The sequence below is a fragment of the Oryzias latipes genome, chromosome 15 (genome assembly GCF_053564925.1).
Source record: "Oryzias latipes strain Hd-rR chromosome 15, Olatipes_Hd-rR_3.1".
NCBI lineage: Eukaryota > Metazoa > Chordata > Actinopteri > Beloniformes > Adrianichthyidae > Oryzias > Oryzias latipes.
In genome coordinates, this window is record NC_136251.1 from 13,346,519 (window position 1) to 13,369,793 (window position 23,275).

At 40.3% G+C, this 23,275-nt stretch overlaps 2 long non-coding RNA genes across 3 annotated transcripts in view; one reads left to right on the forward strand and one right to left on the reverse strand.

The window, feature by feature from the left end:
• The window catches only part of LOC144984121 (uncharacterized), a 63,261-nt gene that overhangs the window by 23,729 nt on the left and 16,257 nt on the right, over positions 1-23,275 (forward strand). Inside the window, exon 2 of the long non-coding RNA XR_013647785.1 lies at positions 19,575-19,635. This is a non-coding gene — a long non-coding RNA (uncharacterized LOC144984121). The remainder of the gene's footprint in view (positions 1-19,574; positions 19,636-23,275) is intronic.
• On the reverse strand, positions 288-22,299 carry LOC144984122 (uncharacterized). 2 transcript variants are annotated; one of them, XR_013647787.1, is made up of 2 exons: positions 22,035-22,299; positions 288-680 (listed from the first exon to the last, which is right to left on the reverse strand). It is a non-coding gene; the product is annotated as an uncharacterized LOC144984122 (long non-coding RNA). The 2 variants fall into 2 exon arrangements; XR_013647786.1 differs by lacking the exon at positions 288-680 and adding an exon at positions 21,624-21,832.

Here is a 23,275-nt window from a genome sequence, read left to right on the forward strand (position 1 = left end):
CCATCAGCAGCAAGCTAAATATTTATACAATTAATTTCTTTAAAATGTAAATTTTATTTCAGTTTTTTAATGCTTATTAAAACATTTGGATTCTTGACAAGTGGACCAGTAAAGAAGTTATTTGATTACTTTTTTTTTTTTAAATGATAACTACAACCACTCCACAGGACCCCCATGTTATTGTTCGCCACAGATTCTAAGCAAATGTAAAAAAATGCTTTAATTTTTTCTTGAGTTCTCTTGTTTTTCACCTAAAAATGCCATTTCAACAAAAAGGAAATGCACAATTTTTATTTCATAATGATCCAAGAAGCTGTTTTGCTTTAATGTTTTTTTCAGTCGTAATAACACAGAAACATTTCGTCATTTCTGCCTTCAGCAGTAAATTGCAGACCTTGTGTCGTTTCTCTTCACCTGCCTCCAATCCCTCAGCGAGTCTGCATTCCTTTCCCTCCAGTCTGCTTTTATTAGCTAATGGAACTTAATATTTCATGAGCTATTAATGGAAACTGTGCCCGCAATTAGCAATGTGTCAGAGAAATACGGGCATGCATCTTCATTATGCGGCGCAGCCAGTCCCTCCATCTTCATTACGACCTCTCTGCATCGTTTTTCACGCTCCCGTTATGGCTTTGTGTTTGTTACTCGCCGGTTGCACTTTCCACGGTGAGATTCTGCTCCTGAGAGGGAAAAAAAAAATCCAAATAAAAGCAGCTTTGATTGGAGGAGAGGAAAACCTGATGGTCCAGCAAAGAACACGGCATCCATCTGAGGAGTTTCATTTGAAGGAGGTGTTAAGCAAATTGTGATCCTATCCGTCAGCACCGTCACACCGTTAATGACAGACAAGACCGTTGACCTCCGCTCTCTCTGCTCGCAGTCATATTATCTGAAATGTCAAGCCCCCGCCTTGTAATAAAGCGCCTCTCCCCGTAGAAGATGTCTGACAGGACTTTTATGGCGCCCCAATATCTTTGACAATGGACGTTTTAAAAGCCAAGTTCTGCTTGTTTAATAAACGACCTGCCATATTTGCAAAATGTCCTCTTTTTCTTCTTCATGTGTCATTGCAAGGACTTTATTGCTGCACGAACACGATGACGGTTTCCCTCCCGAAGGCCTCAAGGGCGCGCATCATTGTAACACAGCCATTGCTCTTTACCGGCGCAATTCACGGGGGCTCTATTTCCACTTGTATTATCTTAATTGTCCTGGCAAGTATGTTCAGTGGTTATATTATCAATTTATGGCCCCTCTTGCCACCCCATTAATCCAGCCGTTAAAACACTGTAACCAGTGGTTCAAACCTTGCAAGAGGAACATAAACCTGTCCCGGGACCGCCTGTGGCGCTGCAGGCAGGGACGGGGGGCGCCACACTTTGGAAAGCCTTTTCTGCAGGTTTGCGTTCACTGCCGATGAAACCAGATGAGTTATTGGAGGCTGAACGGAGGCACACGGAAAATCCTTTTTCTTTTTCTTTCTTTTTTGTCGTGGGGCTTTAGAGCCTATTATTCCTCACTGATAATGAAGAGGTGAGGACGTATATCTCTGAGAGGAGGGCGCAAACTCGCTTCTTTGGGAGGTAGATGGTACGTTTTTCTGTGGTTTTGTGTCCAGATGTGTTGGGTGGGACAACAGACACAAGCCTAGACTACATTAAGAATTCTTCTTTTAGATTCTTATATGAGTTTTCAGTTTAACCCTTTAACAGCATGAGTTTTCGCTCCGGTGTTTACATTCTTTAGACTAGTTGTAACTCTTTACGCAATTAACGGAATTCCAGCGGGTCTGATCTGACAGATCAATTTGTTAAAATTCACCACCTAAATGTTAAAAAAATACACTTTAGTGGGCACCAAAATCAACATGAGTACACACTCCATTACCACAATGTTACCATGGTAACCAAACAAAGTTTGGACCAGTGGATCTACCAAAGGTAAGCATACTAAAATTACCATCTTTATACCAAATTGAAAAAAACGGTGCTAAGTAAAGTAAAGACATAGACCAAAAAAAAAAACAACCCAAAAAAAACCGTTTAAACATCCTTCTGTGCCGTTCTCACAAAGACCGAACTATTCCATGAAAGAATAAATATTCATCCTAATCATCTTTAGAAAGGCAAATTTTATTCATCCTCTTTGGGAAATTTAAGAAAACCATAACAGTGTCCCCCACATGGGACACTCCAGCTATTATTTTATTGTTTAAACTTAAAGCTTTGTAAGACTTTATTGAAATTCTGGCTGTTGAAGCTGTTTCTTCTCATGACAAATGTTGCAGAATCTCCAAATTTGGTGTAAAACCAATAACTTTAAAAGAGAACTGGACTGAGTGAGAGTGACATGTCCCCTAAAAAGTGGTTTACTTCCAGCTCCAACCAAATGACGCCAATTCAGTCGCCATTTTTTTGCCATATGGGTGACGCCACATTGGAGCCACACAATAACAGTAGGCAGTAATTGGTCCCAGTTGATCTGGCAACCTCTCTGGCCAATCAAGAGTGAGCCTTTTGGAAGTTCACGCCCCTACCACTTAAAAGTGAGCTACGTGAAATCTGTCAACATTTGACGGGAGACCACAGAATTTTCTTGAGTCATCTGATTGGTCCGTTTATAACTTAATCAAACTTGCACTACAGAAATCATTTAAAAAAGAGGATTATCAAGGACATCTTTTCAAAAAAGATAGGAATAGTTATTCTGAAAAATAGATTGACAGAGTAACAGCTGTTTTTTTCTCTATAGGAGTCTGTGGGATTTTGGCTTCATGGCTCCACGTTCCAAACAGGAAGTACCTACTTCCTCTTTGAAACATAAGAGGGGAGAGGTCCCTCAGTCCAGTTCTCAAATACAGTCAATGGTGGAAACCAGCAACTAAAGACTGATCTTATTAATATCTTATCTTATTATCAAACTTTTCTTATCTTATGATTATTAACATCTGGATTTAACCATACCAACAAATCAATTTTGTTGTGCTTGTTTCCATATTTTTCTATCATACAGTATGTGGAGGAATTTTATGATATAATTATATATGACCCTTTTTAAGTTTTTTACATTTTAGAGAAACCTATAAATATTTTGATGTTTTATGCATTTTGATTTTTGATATTCGTGTGATAGAAATGCTCTAGTGCACAAAGGGGAAAAAAAAGGAGAAATGAAATGCTATTTTTTTAGTTTTGTTCACACAAGCTGACATAAACTACTCATGCTACAAAATCTGATGTGTGCATTTTATTTTTTTCCGATTTTTTAACATAGTTCTGTGAGCAAGTGCTTTAAACTCAAAAGATACATTTCTAGAATGTGAAATTCTACCTTCTTTGCCACGAGCGATGGAAGTGAAGTGAAATTGGACTAAATTCTTTTTTTTTCTATAAAAACGGCATCAAATTTAAAGGAAAATATGTCTCTATGTTCTTTTTTGGTGGTGTCTATTTACCAAAAGATCAAATATATTGCATTGACACTTCAACCAGCAAGTTTTGACAACCGCTTTTGGGCTCCACGAACAAAGCACTGGGCTGTTGAACATGTGCTAAACCAGGTCAACTTTCCCCAATCAGAGACTCTGATTTGTTTAGGATGTATGGATTGCGTTCCTTTAAGTCACTAAAGTTCCAACCATTTGAGAATTGATCATAACAGAGACATTAATAATTGTGGTTTGCGTCCGTCTTGAATTTTATGACACCACGTCCTTCACATATCGGAATAGAGCTGCGAAAGAAAGACATTTGCACCACTTCAACATTCACACCGAACCTCTTCCAACTGCAGATGATGGACATGCACTAGTAAACAGTGGTAGAAGAAGAAGCCCCTCCCTATTCATCCAGTGGGCTAAACACATTGTTCATAAATGTGCGTATAGTGAAGTGATTGGTGGGGTAAAGATTAAAACTACACTTCTTTTTGTTTGGATGTTTTCCTAACTTTTATCACCGCATAAATGGAACCAAAAACTACAGAAAAATGTCTCCTGTTTTTTTTTTTAGGCCTTGTTTGATTCATTTTTCTGAATAAATCCTCAGGAAGATGGATTTAAAGAGGTTTTCTGCTTTTGTTTTGGCTGCAAAAGCACAGACCTGCTGCTGGAAGTGGAGGTGAAGCCACAAGTCAGGGGTTCAGCGCCTGATCCAATTATAGGCCTGTCATATAGTGCACATGATCCAGATGACTGGGGAGTCAGTTGTTTCTGAGAGGCGCAGGAGCTGCAGCTGCACCGCGGCAAACTGTTGTCCAGCTTCACCTCAGCAAGCAGATGGATCCTCATTCCCCAAATGTTCTCCCATCCTTCCCAAACTTGGCGATGGAGCGTCAGACAATAGTGATGCATGAACATCGGGCCGGCGTGCTGTGTGTGCTGCATGTTTTTATCCCCTCTCTGCGCGTCTGCAGGCTGGGAAACTGCAGCAGCAGTAATTGCCTGACCTTTACAGCATTGAGATAGTCTCATTAAGCCTGATGGATAATGATGGCGCCTCTCCATGCTACGTGAACCTCTGCCATAATGAAACAACACAACAGCCCTGCTGCTCCACCGGGGTGGGGAGGTAACCCAGAGAGGGCAGCCTGCACCTGGCTTCATGACGAGACCCGGCGCCCTTCTCCTGTACGCAAAACCCGAGGTGTCACGGGGATCCTGTGGCACTCCCAAACGCAGGATGCTGTCTCTCCTCCGACCCCCCTGGCGATCTAGCCGGAAATGTCTGAAAGGAGGAACGCAGACCAAAGCAGCTTTTTTCAGTGACGTCAGTCCAGAAAAGATGGCTTTGTGACCTCATTTTTGGAGGTTGTCATAAAGCATGTTGATGCAGCCCAACCGTTCGCCACTCATCCACGTCTTCACAGCTCTGTGAGGTAGCAGTTGCCTTTAAGAGGGGCTTGGCAGCTCTCTAAAAAGGAATTGTTTAAAACTTAAGATCAGACTTTTAAATAAAAATGAAGGAACTCATGAAATTGCGTAAAAAAGCTCAGGTTTGTGTGTTTGTAACTGCTGGGATTGTTCCCCATCCAACCAGGAAATCTTGTGTTTTTATCATTTGCAATCTGAATAGATGTGTTGATTAATTCCTTTGAATTTCTATAAATGTGGCAAACCTACAAGCATATTTTCAACTTCTCAAATGTTTGATCTGCCTCATTTTTACAGGAAAAAAACGAAAAAGAAGCAGTAAATTCAGATTTATAATGAGATTTGGAAATGGTTTTATTCATGAATTCCCAGTGAAAGTTCACAGCAAAAGACAAAATAACTTATTTTTTTTTAACAATTTAAAAATGACGTAAGAGTTTTCAAACATTCTGTCCTTAGAGATTGATTCAAAATGTTTCAAAAAGAGTTTTTTTTTCCCAATTTCTCTCCAAACAAAATCAGACTAATTCCAGTCTGATCTAAATGTAATGTTTTTATCGCTAAAAGGCTTTAGAGAATTAAATCATTTGGACCCTCACTAACATCAGAAGCATTTGCACTCTGTCATTACTCTCCAGTTTGGAGATACAGGTATGGACGCTTTGAAGACTTAGGTGTCTACATTTATAGTTTGTGTTTTATTTATATTTCATTTCTTCTGTATGTCTTTATTTTTTATTTATGGTGTTGACATTTGGGACATGAGCTGTATTCTCTTCTCTTCTATGTGAAAGTTGGACTCCTGCAAGACTTACTTTTTATATTTTTAGGACTTGATAGATTTCTGTTGAGTGATTCAAATGTAGCATTTTTCCCCTAATTTCTTTAAAACATATGCTGATTTAGAGGCTTTCATTTCAGTTTAGAGGCATTCAGTTCAATTTTACTTTGTAGCCCAATATTACAACAATGGTCGTCTCAATGGGCTTCATACCGGTAATTGTACAAGAACATGAAATCGGTCATAAAATAGAATAGGTAATGGCTAAACTAAATTAGACAGACTAAACTAAACTGGGCATCACTGGCCTTAGACTCTCCTTCTTGTTAAAGAAAAACTCCTAAAAAAAAACGGATTCAGGGAAAACAAAAAGAAGAAACCTCCGGGAAGTCCGATCCTTCAATTTCCGTTCAGTTGACGTGTTTCCTTATAATTTTAGATCTACTGATCCGTAAAAGCAAAAGTAATACAACAGAAAAAAAGGAAAATTAATATTTTTAATTTTACAAAATATTTAGAAATCAGTTTGATGGTAAAATGAAAGTCAAAACTATTTCACATCTGAGGGGAGATAACTACAACTAACAGGATTTTTCACTTTAGCTGAGAGTCTGGTCGTTGTGTTGGTGGTGAAAATAGAAATCATACATGGAATTACAATGATTAAAAGAGAACACTCGTATGATGTTAGTTTTGGGACACTAAAGGAATGATCTGCAGGGGAGGAGGCTCCAGCAGCCAAAACCAGCAGGGGGTGCTGACACCCTGAAAACCAGCCGAACTCCCCCTAATCTAATGAGGAGGTTCAGCTCCTCAAAGTGCTCCTCAGCTCCAGGAATGTGAGCAACAGAAGAGCATGAACCGATAAGAACAAAAAAATAGCTTGTGATTCTAAAAATGACCTCCTCGTTTCACCTCCTGTCAACCGTCTTAAATCAGAAAAAACTAAGAAATAAGAAACGCGGGAACATTCCTGCAGAAAAACTGGACTTCCTGCTTTTATCATTTCAGAAATGTCATATCTCCCATTATCTTATGTAAAAATGCTCTCTCTTAAACTAAAAAGGTAAAAAAAACAACTTTAATCAATTCTGAAACAACAATCATTTATCTAATTATTCAACAGTCTGTCTTTTTGCTAATTAATGTGATGATTCTTGAAGGCGTGATGGAAGAAAAAGTCATTAAATGCAGCCCATTATTAAATGGAAAATGGAGACTTTAGACAATTTAATTTGCTAAAAATAATTGAAGATTGTCATTTAATTCATCTTTAAACTAAAATAATATTTGTGCAGCATAAATGTAGACTGAAAAAATATTTTCTGCTATTACCATAAAAATTCAGTTTATCCTCAATGTCAGCTTCATGTTTTATATATTTATATACATAAATCATTTCAAGGCTTTTTAAAACTAAGGGGATGAATGTTGTTTCGGAAAGGCTTTTAATATTTACAGAATTTTACTAATTAAAAAACTAAATATTTTTTGAATTCTTCAAAACTTTTATTTTTAAAAATCGTCTAAAAATATGACTTGTTCGTTTTCTATTTGTATTCTCCAAAGAGTCGATGGCGATGTTATGATCCTAAATATTATAACAGCCTTCTGGTTTTAACCAGTCACAGCAACAATGCCTCAAAATGAAACAACAAATTTTAAAAAATGTTTTTAATTGGAGAAAAATTACATTTTAAAAAATAATTTCAAAATAAAATATTTTATAATCAGTTATTAGAAGTGATCATAATAGATTAGTAAAAAAGATTCCTATAAACGTTTCACATTTTACCAGAGGTTCATAAATGTTTACATGAAAACTTCCCTTGGATGAATTTTTTTTACTTGGTGTATTTTTTCATTATTTTATTTTATTATCCAGACCTTTTTGTGTTGCAGACTCACTGGTGTTTAAATGTTAATTTAAATCCCAAACAGGACATTTTTCCTACCAAGACAAATTGGGATGTGAAAATGTTCTCTTTACAGAATCACCGCGTTCATGTCAGAAGCACTCATTTCCAGGAGGGGGCGGGGCCTGTTCCTGTTACTCGTCTGCTTTGGTTTCACATTTTCTCTCGTGAAGTCTTCAGCTTGTGCCTCACCAGCTGACGGGGGTCGGCTGGCTGGCTGGCTGGAGTGGATCAGCCTAGCGATCATACAGCCCTGAGGCCTCATGCCCGAGGGAGGGGTCACAAGTTCACCTCCCCACCATCTTCTTTCTGTAAAGCACAGCCACCCCTCCCTATGATTTCTGAATCCTTTCTTTTATCTTTTATTGTGCCACACGCACTTCGTTCCTCCTCATCCCATCACCTGTGGTCTGCACATCAGCACCAAATATTTCACCCCCCCTTTTCAGGTGGGGGTTTTCTGCCGCTCTACCTGGCATCCCTCTGCCTCAGGATGCTCCTCAGTCTGCATCACCCAAGCAGACGGACCCCACCTCCAGTTATGTTGAAGCTCAGACTGTAGATACGGAACCTGCATTTGGTCTGAAGTTTCCCGTTTTCATTCCCTTAGTTTCTGGAGAAAATGTTTGTTTCATTTGCTGTCTGTGCGTCTCAGCGGAGCACAAACAACGGCTTCTATTTGACCCACTTTCTGATTTGGAGAACATCCGTGACCCCCCCACACAACCCTCCGCCCCCCCTCGGGGAAGGAGCGTGCTCAGGCAGAGGCACCTCTGCTGTGATAGATGTCCACAATCCTCCTGCAGCCCGACCTCTGCAAACACAAAACCCTGCTGTGCTAAAGAAAACAATGTGCTCCCGAGCTGCAAAACGCAATCCATCAGCGGGTCGGCGAGGACGGCGAGCACGGTGCAGTGCGGGGTTGTGGGGGCTACCTGGTTTTCACCTCAGAGAGGAAAGGGAGGGGGGGGGGTGAAACCTTAGCCTGGTTCTGCCTCTCCAGCTTTAATCAATCAGTGGGGGGGTGTCAGGAGGCATTCTCGGAGATTAATTGTTGTCTTTAATTTGAGGCCTGATGTAAACACGGAGGGGGGGGTTTAGACTCACAGGGTCAGAACCAGAAAAGGAACGGCGTCATCGGAAACCGCACGCATGAACTCCATTATAAAGGAGTTGTTAAAAATTATTACTTCTTTGATATTTTCTCTAGTTTTCAAAGGCTGTGTAGGCTCAACCGACCGCGACTGATGGACTTTCCAAAACGTACAGCGTTTATCGCGCGTCTCAGGGCTTCTTCCACCTCATGAGTCTGGAGAAGCTCGAGGAATGAGGAGATCCTCCACAACTCATCAGACAGATGTCTCTGACTGGAAAATCACGTGAACATCTGGATCATTTTCATCCCAGACTTTAAAAGTCATTCATGCCACATGTAAAAAAAGGTGCATCTGAGCGTAAACAGTAATAAAGTCTAAAGTCTAGAGTTCATTTGTAGCTTCCAGCCACAATGAGACTTTAAAATAGCTCACTTGTTTTAAAGTTAAAAATTGAGATATTACACAATCACATTTTCATCATGACTTCTCTGCATTTGTACGATAAACAGGGATCTAAATGAACTGAAGAGCAGGAACTGGAGACAAATCACTTCAGTGGTTTCACTGGAGGGCCGGTTACACAGGCAACAAGTCCCTGTTCACTTATCTAATGTGATCCAAGTTCATAATAGAAAAAACAAACTTTTTTTTACGCCTGCATTTACCACATCACATACACTGGTGGGTTTATTCCTGGTATGATTCTGTTTTTAGTCCAGGTCTGATCCAGGCCTGGTCCTGGTTTGCTCTAGGTCTGGTCCTTGTCTGATCCAGATTTAGTCCTGGTCGAATTCTGGTTTAGTCCCGGTCTGTTCCTGGTATAATCCTGGTTTTATTCCAGGTCTATTTCAGGTCTGGTCCTGTTTTGGATCTTTGTCCCTTCTAGGTTTATTCTGTTTCTAGTCTTGCTCTGATCTAGGTCTGGTCTCTATCAAATTTTGGTACTGGTGCTGTTCTGATCCTGGTTTTGATCCTGGTCTGATCCTAGTTTAGCTTTGGTCTGATCTAGGTTTGATACTGGTCTGATTTCAATTTTGGCCCTGGTCTGATCTTGGTTTCGGTCTTCACCTGGTCTGATTCTTGTTTGGTCCTGGTCTGATCATGCTTTGATCCTTGTCTAATCTCGTTTAGTCCTGAACTGATCCTGGTCTGATCTTGGTTTCGGTCTCTACCTAAGATAGTTTTTTTCCTGGTCTGATACTAGTTTAGTCCTGGTCTGATTCTTGTTTGGTCCTGGTCTGATCCAGCTTCGGTTGTGGTCCAGGTCCTATTTCTCAATAAGATTCTCCTGGTTTGGCAGGTCTGAAAGCTCACCTGAACTGTGGTTTAGAACAAACAAGAAAACTCCAGTCCTCACGAGAACAGGTGTCTCTGTGTTCACTTGCAGAAGAACTCTGGCACGGTTCACTTAAGTATGAAAGCAAGCAGACTGTCCACAGACCAAACAGGAAATGAGTCCATGATGAAATATTTGTGTATTATGAGGAGAGCTGTATGTAAAAGCAAACGAAACCAGATGAAAGTGGAGCATTGATCATCATTCCCACCCGTTTCAACAGAGTCTGCTTACTATCTAATGTAAAAACAACCTTAGTTTGCTGCACTAAGATCACTTTTAATAAAACAAAGCATTCTGTGGCAGATCTAGTCTCTAGGTGTTTGTGGTTCCTCTCAGTGGATTCTTCCAGAAGACCGTTTCTGTTTGTTTTCATCCGGGTGTAGTATTCTTTTAGCACCATATTTCCATCACTGTGTGCAGAAATGAAATGAATCAAGCCCCTCCCCCCAGCTAAAAATATTATGCAAATCTTTTTTTATGCTAACCTGTTGGGACGGGCAAAGACACCTCAGTCATTACCCGTGATAACTAATCTATTAATGCTGACTGATGGCCTCATTAAAAGGTTCACATATAAGTCTGAGCTTATGTGTTAATGACATGTTAATGCTTCTGTCAATTACAAGCTGGGGTAATGACACCTGCAGAGAGATGATGGCACGGGTTCAAGTCCAACTCCTGATGCTGTACCTTCAAGAGGTTAAGTGGAGCTATGATCTCAAGGTGGCGAAAGCGGGACAAACGTTTTTGAGAGCTTCACCCTCCAACATCGGAGGCCAATGAGCAGCGCTTTGAGAGCAAATGGATTTGTGAGGAACCTTGTTTGAACTGGTTGAGTTGCTAAAAGGCCTCAGTTCCTGGCGACCCTGGAGGATTGATGGAACTGCATCATTGGAAATGAGGATCTGCAGGTTCTGAAGATGCTGAACAACCTTTGAAAGAAGTTTGCTCATTTTAATGCCGGTTTTCTGATGGAAGACATCTTCACTGGGATTACCAACACTTGAAGAATGACAAATAGTAGGACTGACCAGTCGCTACACAACTGTGTCTGAAACAGGAAGTAGTTTTAAGTTTTGAAATAATTCTGCATCATCAGCCATGAGTGGATGACAAAATGATAAAATTCACTGTTTTTTTTGTTTAGCACAACTTCATCTGAAACCACTGAACAACAGCAGGATCACTTCTTTGCAGGTTATTTTTAACCCAGATGTTCTCTGTACTATGAAGGTCCATTGAACTGTTAGGGGTGCACATGTAGATCCATATGATTCAAACCCCATCCACCCTCACCTAAACACCAGCACCTGAACGATCCGACTCTGAAAGTTTATGGATGGGCTGGTCCTGATTTTCAGAGGATGACATCCTTCTTATTTCCTGCTTTACAAGTTTCTCATGTGTGGAACTTGATTCAGGTAATCCGCCTGTGATGTCAGCCTGATAGGATTTCTCAAATAAGTGATCTGGAATTTAGCTTTAGCGCTTTTGAGCAGGTAGCTGCTTCACAAACTTGTGCTGGTTTTTTTTGTTGTTGTTGTTGCCCTGTTCTTCTTAAAGTCCTACTCCAATCATCTTTTGATTTATTGTAAAATTGTTTCCAGTGGTCTTTTAATTCTGATTATGCTGTTTTTAGGGAAAAATAAAAACAGTTTTTTTTCTAGGACATAGTTTCTGCAGAGGGGCCATTTGCCTCTGAGTTTTGGGCAGGAATGTTGGTGTGAAAGTAAGCCTCTGCTCATATCCCATCATGCCTTTGTTTACACTCTCTCCCACTAGCTAACAACCCCTTCACACCCCCAACCCTACATTAGCCCCCATCCTTGCTTACTACAAATTTAAGCTTCTATCATATCAATATTTCTGCATATTTTAGCTTGCAGCCTGTTTGGAAAAATGATAACTTTTATTTGACGAAACGAAAAACATTTCAGAGACGCAGCGACAGAAATGTTTGAAAGTAAAGGAGAAACTGGTTAAAGGTGTGTGGGAACATGGGATTGTGGTTTGCTGAACACAGTTGTTGTGCCTTGACTCACAATTGTGTGGTTTCTCATAGACTTTCTCCCATTTTTGGGAAACTGGGGAACCTCCATTTATTTATAAATAGAAACTAAGACGTACATGTAATACATACCAACATTTACTAAAGGAAACGGAAACATTTTTGTGCATAAAATGTGCAGATTGCTCTAAGTTGGTGCGAATCCTTGACAGTGTTCCATCTGTGGAACATGAGGACTCGTTTTGGAGCCAGCCCAGAAGGACTCTGGATTAAGTTTCAGAGCGATCAGCAGATTGAATCCTAATTGATGAGAGCTGATTGGATTTGGACTCAGACGAGCGCAGGCTGTTAAATCTGGTGTGTGAAGGTATGGCCCCCTCCCGATGCCGGCCGCGTCACACGGCGTTCACATCACGCGCCCGTGCCAGCTGTGCGATCAGTGGGATTGATCTGCTGGCAGCAGGCTCATATCCATCAGCTCCCCCCATCCCTCTCTGCATATCCATCTCTTCTGTCTCTATCTCTCTGCGTCCGTCTGTGTCTCGTCATTTTTTTTTTTTTCCTGGTCAGGCGAAGCGTTTCAATGTGAAATCATGGTTAATGCGCCATGACAATCTGACACGGCGCGCAGTCCAGGCCCCACTCCATCTGCTTTCAATTTAATTTAAAGTGGGTGGTGTGGGATGGGGGAGTTTGGGTACCAGTTGAGAAAAGGGGGGTCAAGATGAAAGCCGGTCATGTTATTCTCTGCCGAATCCATCCCTCATTCTCTCCAAATTGCCCCAGAACCTCAACTCCTCGGCTGAAATGATCGCAGCTCGATCAAAGGTCCCCCAAAAATGTTAAAGATCTGCAGTTTGCTTCATTAGGGCCATTAAATGGAGGCGTGTTTGTCTGTCTTTGTTTGGCCTGGCTGCGCTCAGCTAACGGGACATCTTCTTGCAGTTTGCTCTCGTCAGAGCAAGATGGAAGAAATGAGAACATTACTAAACACTGGAGCTGTTAGGAGCAATTTTCCCAATTATGGGGACGGAGCGATGTCTGCTGCAGACGTGTCGGCTCGTCGGGTCACGGAGATGGAAAGTGTTAACTCTTTAGCAGGGGCCGAGCCTTAATGACTTAATGGAAGTAATGATCTAAGGAAAGCCATGTGTGTCAGAGCGGCAGGACGCGGTTTGATCGCTCCGCTGGCCGCATTACAGAGTCGATTCACCTTTGTTAACATTTGTTTAAATGGCGCTAAAGTCCCGTGAAATTCTTTAATGTAACCTCGTTCCTGTTCGAGCGGCGTTTTTTCTTTTTTCAGAGTTAAATTAACGGTGAAAGATAAATGTTACGTTTATGCAGAAATGGGCAGAGAGGCGGTTTAAACACACGCGCTGTTAATGTTGCATGAGGTCAAAATGTGGTTTTCCAGGAAGTTCACATGAAACGGGATCATTGGAAGCTGTCAGCTGCTGTTTAGGTGATTCAGTGGTTGGATTGGGCTGCAAACGAGCCTTTGTGATGTGGATATTTATCATACAACATCCAAGATTTAGGTTTTGCACAAACATCATCAGAAGGTATGGCGTATGCTGAAGGTCATAAATCTGCTTTGGTGGCAAACAAATGATTCAGACCAAAAATATGATTGTTCAGCTTTACTGATCTGTGCCTTTCCTTTCAGAGTGACTTTCTGGAGGAAACCTAACGCCAAAATTACTTCAGTTTTGTACATAGATTTTTTTTCCAAACTGCGTTTTTTTCAGGCAGGAATTGAATGCAGGAACTTCGATGAAACGGGCTGGACCGCTGATAAATGCCTCCTGTTCTTCATCTGGTTCGGTTTGTGGACTAGAACAGTCGCATGGAAACAATGTTCCAAATGCCTCTCACTTGGGGGCGCTGTTGTTCGAAATAAACTTACCAGCAGGGAACATTTTTTTTCAAAAGAGGGAAGACATTTATAAAGAAATTTTAGCTTAAAATTGCATTTCTGAGAATTTCTTTATTCAAACTTTTGTGAATCAGAAGCAGATGAAAAAACGTTTGAAAAAAGATCGTGTTTATGACGTAGAAAATACACTGGGTGGGCCACAAGCTCCCCGCTCCACTCTATTCTGATCGATCCACTTGTCGAAGAGTAGATCCATTTACGTCTTTAATTTCTCATCGTTTACACAATTAACATCATTCCAATATAAGAATTAGCTGATTTACATTGTGTAAACGCTTCACAATTGTAAAGTGTTGCATATCAGCACAAAGATGCTTTCCTCCGCTTTTGAACAGTCACGGTAGATAAAAGACTGTAGAAAAAAAGAAAAAAGACTGTAGACATTGGAGCTAAAGCTATAGTTAACCCTATACAAGTATTTGTATCACATTTACATTTCTGAAGCCTTTATCTCAAGAACATGACCCTAACTTTCCACTACATGTAACATGGGTTATCTCCGAATTCCTTCACTACTCACTACTTAGTGCACCATATAGTACGTTCACCATTTTGTAGTGCTGTCGGAATCTAAAATTCCAAATTCCAGTGACCTAGAAATTTTCCCAGAACTCTCTGCGGTAAACCAGTGTGCATCCATGCTCACTAGATTGACGAACATAGACCACAATGCATTACGTTGGAACAATTTTTGCAAAAAATTTTAATTATAATTGCATTTAATTAATTAATTAAAAATTAAATGTATTTTTTTTAATAAACCATCAACAATTTCATCTTCAGAACTCAGTGGATTCATAAATAGTTAAATTCGCAATTTGAAAAAGAAATAGTGATCATGGTCTCTGAATTGTTTTTAAAATCCAGGGCACTGCATAGTCCCACACTGTATAGTTTTTTTAGTATTTAGGGAGTAGGGTTGGAATTCAGACACAGACTCGGTCCATGTTTTCTGCTCTGTAGTTCAACATTATTCTACTAAGGGCTAGAAGGGCTTTTTTCTGCTTATCTCAAAATGTCTGCGTCTGTGAAATCTAAAAAACACTTTTGGTGGCAGAAGTTTTGCTAATTTTTCAAACATTGTACGGTAAGAATAACTCATCAATTGTTATTCTTTTTGAGAGAAAAAACTACTTGCTGTGTTGAAAGAATGACTTTTAAAAAAAAAATACAGATCAAATTTGAGACAAGCAGAGTACAAGGTTATTATATAAGTTTGCTTCCTTCCACTCCCTTTCAAGCGATACTTAATTTTATGTCTAATTATACTAAGTTTGATTAGTTATTGTATGAATGTATAACTGATGAGTAGTAAAAACCTTTTTTTTTTTTAAAAATGAATTTTCTTCCAATTTCTAAGTAGTGGGCTTTTAAAGAGTTAAATCTCGACTTCCTATCAATAGATAAAATCCATGTCTCTGTGTTTATCTGTTAAACTTTCCATGAACCTCTTTTTATTGATGTCATTCTATATTCATACATGTGATGTAGGCCCCCCCCCCCATGCTGACCAAGTCAGAACCTCCTCCATCCTGCAGCAGAATGGTGGCTGCTCCCTGTGGATGCAGGTCTGCTCAGCAAGCAGCTGAGGCAACATCCCCTTGTTTCCTCACCGAGGTCAATAATGCACGCGGGTCTTTGCATTTCCCGGTGGAATGAGATGGAATAGACCGCTGAGATCCACGGCGCGGACTCCCACTTCATCCATCACCCCTAGTGCAGAGTCACCGGAATTACACGCTAAAACGGGACGGACTGCTCACCGTCAGGCAACAGTTGTGAGGGGGAAAGAAAAATTAGTCCACGTCAGCCCTCGTTTGCAATGCGCTTAACTAGGGGGCGCTACAATGAGGGGATGCAGTTGTGCAGATTTGCTATTTTTCTCTCCCTGTGGTCAAACTGCTGCTCTCATATGAGGTTAGCAGGTCAATAAAACCTGCCGACTTCGGCCAATCGTAAAGCAGTCAGTGCGGGACGGCACGGATTGATTAAGTTCATAACTCGATTTGAGCGGCGTGGAGCGCCCGGCCTATAAAAATCTGAATGAGTGTAAATCTAATGCGAGGACATAATCGGAAGAAAATCAAAATGTAAAGTGGATGTTTTTAATGACATCTTTCTTTTTCATCAAGAGCACATGGCCTTTTCGCTTTACGACTATCGATGTCTTTGACCCAGACCTGAGCCGGGCGGGTTTACAGGCACAACCTCAGGTTGGTTCCTCTCTAGATTCATCTTCTTCAGGGAGTACAGCGGTGAGGCCAGGCTGTTTATGCTTTCGGGGGGGGGTCAGCCAAACATCCAGACCATATGTTGGAGGGGCAGTTTAGAGTCCATGGCTCTAACTCTCTAACTCTCTCTAAAGTAATGAAATGTCCTTTAGGGGTTTAAACTCCAGCAAAGGCCCTGCAGAAGGAGCCTCCATGGTTCCAACAAATCTCCTTGTTCATGAACAGAAACGTCACATAGGCTCAACCCAGTTCCAAAGTGCCCACCACAACAAACTTTCTCACTTTCTTCCATCATGGTGGCTCATTATTCTGAATCTTGACCTTATGATGGAACATTTGACCGAACATTTTGAAGCGCCAGTCTTGGCAGGGCGGCAGCCTCGTACCCTCACACCCATGCTGGTTATGCCCATCATCCAGCCTGGCAGATGGCTGGTGGCTTGAACAGCTTTCTGGTGTTTAATTATGATCATAATCAAGGGAAATAAAGCTCAATTAAAGCACAAGTGCAACTAATGAAAGCCGAGCGCCATAAGCAGCCAGACTGTTGCCAACTCGCTCGTTTCGTGTCTGGAAATGTGCTTATGTTTAAGAAAAATGTAGAAGTGGATTTGCAACAATTAAAATTCACAAATGTCAAATCAAAGCGATTTCACACCAGGCAGTCTGTACCCTCATGCCGATATGCAACACATTACTGATGTAAAGTGTTGCATGTCGACTCAAAGCTGCTTTTATTTTGCTCCAGAATCCACAGGAATTACCATAACTGCATAAATGGTGAAGGTAGTCAAAAAAAATGTCAACACTGGAGGTAAAGTTCCAGTGTTAAAGGGTTAATGTTCAGAGTTGTTTGAACGAAATGATGTTATGTGACACAACAGCCTTGGTAGATTCATAGGTCGCATGTATAATTCAGAACTAGGCCATGAAGCGTCTCTGCAAACCAGCCTTCAGCTTACCCTTTAACAGCGGACCCTTAGCTCAAATGTTTACATTCGACCACCGTAACTATTTTAACCTTTTACGTAATCGATTTAATTCCGGCAGATTCTGGAGCGGAGAAAAGCGGCTTTATGCTGATGTGCAACACTTTCTATGTTAGTCAAATACAACATGTCTTTATTTTGACATCGCCAATAGACTGGATGTATTTTATTTTGAAAGTGAGTTATTTTTTTGTGAAAAACAAGAGCTTTACCACAAAGAAAACATGTATTGCAAGGTGCAGAGTTATTGATTAAAGGACCGTTATGGACTTTAGTTCTAATTGAAAGTGGTATTGAGGTAAACAAAAAAGTTGATTTGACATATTGCAGATTTACTGTAATTTTCAGTTAGCAGTGTTTTTCTCTTCTGTCTAATCTGTTATGCTCTTATATTATAACCATGACTGTATGGTATATAACCAGATGGATCACGAGTGACGTCACTCATAGAAAATCTTTCCGTGATTTGTCCATCGCCATGTTGGAATCAGATGACCTCAGTAAGTCATGATTGGTTCGTCCACAATTCTATGGCAACCACTCTCTCCAATCAGGAGTGAGCATGTTAGACGGCCACACCCCTCGTCCTGAAAGCGGGCTCTGGAGAATCTGTCAATCAAACGCTGGGAATGTTTGTTGCGAGTTCACGTATTTTTATTGAGGCATCTGGTTGGTTTATAACTTGAAGAACTTGCAACATAAGAATTAGGATTAGCAAGAACATGTTAATGAAAGGTAGTTCATAAAGAATTAATCTGACGGAGATAATGACTTGGTAATAGCTGTTTAGTCTATGGGATTTTTGCCTCCATGAACCAGCGGGTACTTCCTGTTTGGAACAAGAGGGGGGAGTGGTCACTTAGTTCAGTTCTCATTTACTGTCAATAGTTATAAACCACTAAACACCACCAGTAAAAACTCATCTTCATTCAACTGTTTGCTACAAATGTAAACCAGCTGATACAGATGCAGGCCTTTCTTCATGTCAGAATTATGTTGATTGTGTAAACGGCCGTTCAAAGAGCGTAAGTTATTCAAACGTTGCCAGCGACATCTCTGGTGTTTAAGTGTTAACCGTTACCAAGCATGAAAAAGAGCGATCGCAACAGACCTGTACTGAACTTTGGAGCCCCTGCAAGCTGTCCTTCCATGCTTGAGCGGGCAACATTTAGGATCATTACAGATGACCTGATAAAAAAAATGCCAGAAATTGTTTCATTTGTACTGATGATTATTCAATTTTACTTCAAAGAAACCAGAAGATCATTTTTCCACACAAAGAAAGCTGTAAAACAATGGATTGTGTTGATTTGTGACAGCAGGCCATGTTTCCTCTTCCTGTTTAACAATTTGGAAAAAGTTTCCTGCTTCCATGGAGTCTTTAAAGAAAGTTGGCAGGTGTTGTGCAGCATCTGCTCGGCGCGTCCAGCAGAGATGGACGGTCAGGGTGGTGCACGTCTCCTGGCAGCAGCTCAGCTCCTTTTCAGCAAGATGAGCATCCAATGCAACAAAAGGTGCACAGTTCTCCCGAGCGCAATGGGCACGACGGCAGGAGGAGGCGGGAGGGCAGGAAAGCACAGATGCCACCACCGCGGCCGTGGCATCGCAGGATATTAATAGACCAGAGCCGCATCGTGCCAGCCTCATTGGAAATGTGAGCAGTGTCACGCCGCGTGCTGCCGTCACACGCTAGCATCAAAATGAAATGAGCAGAGGTGTGAAGACATGCATGTTGTCAGCCACAGAGAATGCTGCTGCAGGAAAGTTGGGCCAAGCATTTATCAAATATTTGCTCTATCCAAACCTGAAGATTTCATACTTAGTGATGCGTACAATAATATGATCACTGTGAGTTCAAATTTCCTTTTTGGGGAATTTTCCTTGTAACACATTTTCCTAAACAGATGAGTGCAGTTTGAAGAAAAAGCAAATCTTGTTTTCTGTGCTATAGGGCGCACTGGATTATAACGCGCACCGTCAGTAAATGGGCTATATTTGAAATTCTGTCAGAACAAAAAACAAAGGTCGACACTGCTGCACTTAAGCCATGTTGGCGTGTTCACAACAGTAACACATTCATTCCCAACCTTGTTTGCAAGACACAAAAAAACTGACTTATACCACAAAATAACGTTACTGTCACGAATGCAAACCTGACCCTTGAAAAACACTGTCCAGCACTGCTACACATCAGCAGCATTAACGTATCTGTAATAACACCCAACTCGTAACATTCCTGACATTGTGACAGAGCGCTGTGTACATCTCAAAATCTTTGACATCAACAGCACAACTAGAATTAATCCATACATCCAGTTTATATGGCAGACTTGTTTAGAAAAAAACGAAGGCTTTTCGGTGCTCTCATCGTGCTGAAAATTCTGTAGTTTGTCTTTTTTTGCAGGGACGTCAGACTCTGCAGCTGATTGAATCACGCTGGAACCTCTGTGAAGCTGGATGAGGAGGTACAGTGTGTTTGGTGGTTCTGCACGATGCTCTACAGCTGTGCAGACCTGTGGGTTTGTGTTTGTACTGAAGACATGCTGGCGGCCGTGCTCATCTATGCAAGGACAAACCAAGAGCAGCGCTCCCATCACCCCAGAGACGGTCATTTATTAACTCCTGATGAGGAGCTTTACGCTGTAAATAAGGGGATCTTAGCCACACGCGATGTGAGCCGGAAACTACCAACTAAATACTGAATCCATCCGAATTCTATTCACAAGTTTACAATTAGATTTAATTTATAATTCAATATGATTTAATAAAATATGTCTTCAGTTTTGATATTTTTATTCACTTTTCCCAAACCAATAATGTAACTAAACTTAGGAGCCTTTGTAGTACCAGCATTTGACAATCCTACAGCAAAACAAGAATTTTTTTTGCAATAAAATCCGACAAATTACTTTTTTGGAAATGTAATTTCCAGGATTTGATTAATAAAAATAAAGATTATTCAACAGTGTGTAATACAGTTTTTCAAACTCTGCCCTGTTTAAAGTGCAGCGTTAGGCCTATGTTTAAATGTCCTTGGAATCGTTAAAAAAATAGTTGTACATGTGCGGGTTAATTATTGTTTTTGTCTGTAATTCATTATCTATTCTCTTTTATATGTGATTTAAAGGTTTAACAGACTTTTTTTCTGTTAGGCTACATAGAAAGTCTTAAAGGTGTTCCTGATGAAGTATTTCCTTTTTAATTCTGTAGTAGATTTTGTGTTTTTCATTTTCTCATTTTTTCCATCAGCTATTGTTGACTTTCAATAGATTTATATATATATATATTTTAAATTTTATTTACATGATCATAATTCAGTATAACTGATGTACATGTTTATTTTCATATGTTCTATTCCAATAACAGGTTAGTTTACGTCTGCAAACTGTCCTTTCAAAACTAGAAATTTTAAAACAACACAAACTAAAAATTGACGTTTTTGCCTAGAAAACATATCTTGCTTTTATTTCAAATAAAATAGAATGAGTTTCATGAGTCATTAATGTGATTTATGAGTTATTCATTGCAAGCAATTCCCGAAGTTTGCTGAACTTATTCTTAACGTTCAAAAAATCTAAATGTGATCTGTTACGGCAGCCCTCTTGCCTTGAAGGGATTTGACGGTTCAAATCCTGGCTGGGTTCTTTCTTACATGAGTGGGTTTTCTCCGGGCTTCGTGTGACCCCTGAAAGTGGCTTTAATGTCAGTAACTGTGGATATGAGTAACTCAAACAGTGGTTGCTAATAAAAAAAATTAAAAAGTTATGTTTTTAGATAAAATAACTTTGATGCACATATTTATCACTTATAGCGAAGCAAATTGGTATATCGTCGCTCTGATCTCAGCCATTGACACTATATGAGAACTGGACCGTGTGACGTCACCATTAGAAAATGACTTACTTCCATCTCCAATAAAATAAAGTCAATTCTGTTGTCATTTGATACGGACGCCTCCATAGTGGAACCAGAAATTGTCAGTAAGCAGTAATTGGTCCAGTTCTCTCTAACTCTATCCATTCTATATTTGGCTTCTTGGAACAAGTAGGTACTTCCTGTTCCTGCGAGGGGGGAGGGGCCACTTAGTTCAGTTCTAATATACAGTCAGTGATCTGAGCCCTGTTGGGGAAGCAGCTCCACACCTGAATCCTGCTCGGTGTGGGCTGCAGTAAAGCTGAGGGCCAGTGGTTTCTCCCCACAGCTTTGATTTCATGTTTCTGTGTTTTCAGTTGATTACTAACTTTCAAATAAATAATTTACTTTAACATTTTCTTGTGTGAGCACTTTAACAATTCCTCCGCCTCTTCCATCGGCTTTTACCTGTCTCAGAACTCATTAAAGCTAACGGTTCATGATCTATAGAGCTGATAAAGACACATTACGCAAAGGCACTACTTTGTAATAAAGACTCACATCTATAAAGAGCGGGACTGGAACAAATTACAGACAGGAGTTTATTTTCTGTTTTAATAACCTTTTATCTGCAGCTCTTTTCTGTTGGATTTTTTTCTGCTTTATAAAAGCCAGTTTACATTCTGACACGGCGGTCCTCTGATGTCCCCCCGAGGACCTCTTTACAGCTGTGCAGTATAAGACATCGGCCTGGCCCGCCTGAATTATTCAGCCATGCGCTGCTGCCACTCGCACACTGTTTGGAAAATGCTGTAAAGAGAAAAGCTGTAAAAGGCTTCACTGTTTTGGTGCTGCGAGAAGAAAAGGCTGGAGCGGCTTCTTACGCCGATCCCCCCCCCCCACACACACACACATTTACTGCGAGCAGGCGGGGCTGCTAGGTGTTGTGAAATCAAAGAAACCACCTGCATTTTTATTTCGTTTTTTTCAGTCCATTTCTACAGTTACTTACAAGGCGGGATGCTTCATCCCTCTGGAGCTTCCAGATATTTTCAAGGTGCAAACGTGAAACTGCTTCAGGAGGAAAACGTTTGGGCAGAAGTTCAGAGGAAGATCTGTAAAGAAAACCAGATTGGTTTGGGTCCGTTTATTTTCCCAGCAGCCCCTCTTGACGCGGGGCCTTCTAGTAATTGTCTTCATGTTTCAGCTAATTTCACATTTCCACAGAGAGCATGGGATGGATAATAAGAAGGGAAAGGGAGAGATTTTAGCAACCCCCCCCAAAGCCGAACTTTCATGTTTTTGTTGATGTTATTTTCAGCAGATCGGGTGTGATTACAGACAGTTCTGCCACAGAACCTCTTGGGTTTCTTTCACTTTCTTCTGAAATGTGACACCAAAAAAAAAATACAGCCTTCAAAGGGGTTTACCCTAAAACACACATTAGGTTTTAAAAACTCCTCCAGCGTGTGAACGCTCACAGAGAGCAGAACTCCTGTTGGCTGGAGAGAAGTACTAAACTAAAAATAAAGCTGCAAGTGCAGTTCAAAGGCCAATGAGCAGTTACTACAGAACCTTCACCCACTCTGCCTTTAGCACCATGGCCAGAGCTGCACACAATGAAAAACCCATGTAAAAACACTTGTTAAAAAAAGAAAATAAAAACTTTTTTTTGTTGGTTTTTATTAAGCCTGCAAATTGCAAAGTTGTTGTTATTGCAGTATCAAGCTGTGCAATACGCATATCGCAAAAGTCTGCAAAAATTGTAATAAATGGTTACCTTAAACGTGCTAAAACTATCATATGGTAGCCAGAAGTATTTAATGAATCAAATAAATCCATTTACTTCATTGACCAATCAGATGGAGCCCTTTTATGTTAGATGCTCACCTCCTGGACTTGTGTCATTTGGAGTGTAATTTAATTTTTGTTGACTCTCATTTAAATTAAAGTGTTGCAGTAAAATGGAAATTATGTTTTGCTATTTGTTTATTATCTGAACTTATATCGTCATCGCAATATTGATCACTAATTTCGTAAATTGCAAGTTTTCTTCATATCGTGCAGTCCTAGTTTTTATCTTCATAGCAACTATTTTCTATTTTTTTCACCTGGGGGGGGAAAACATGTCTGTCTTTTTCAGAAGAATCTCCAAAAGTACATTTTTAAATTTCCTTAGCAACAGGAGTTTTTTTGTTAACCACGTCCACATTCCTAATATGCTCATATTGTGTGTTTTATTGTTTTGTTCAG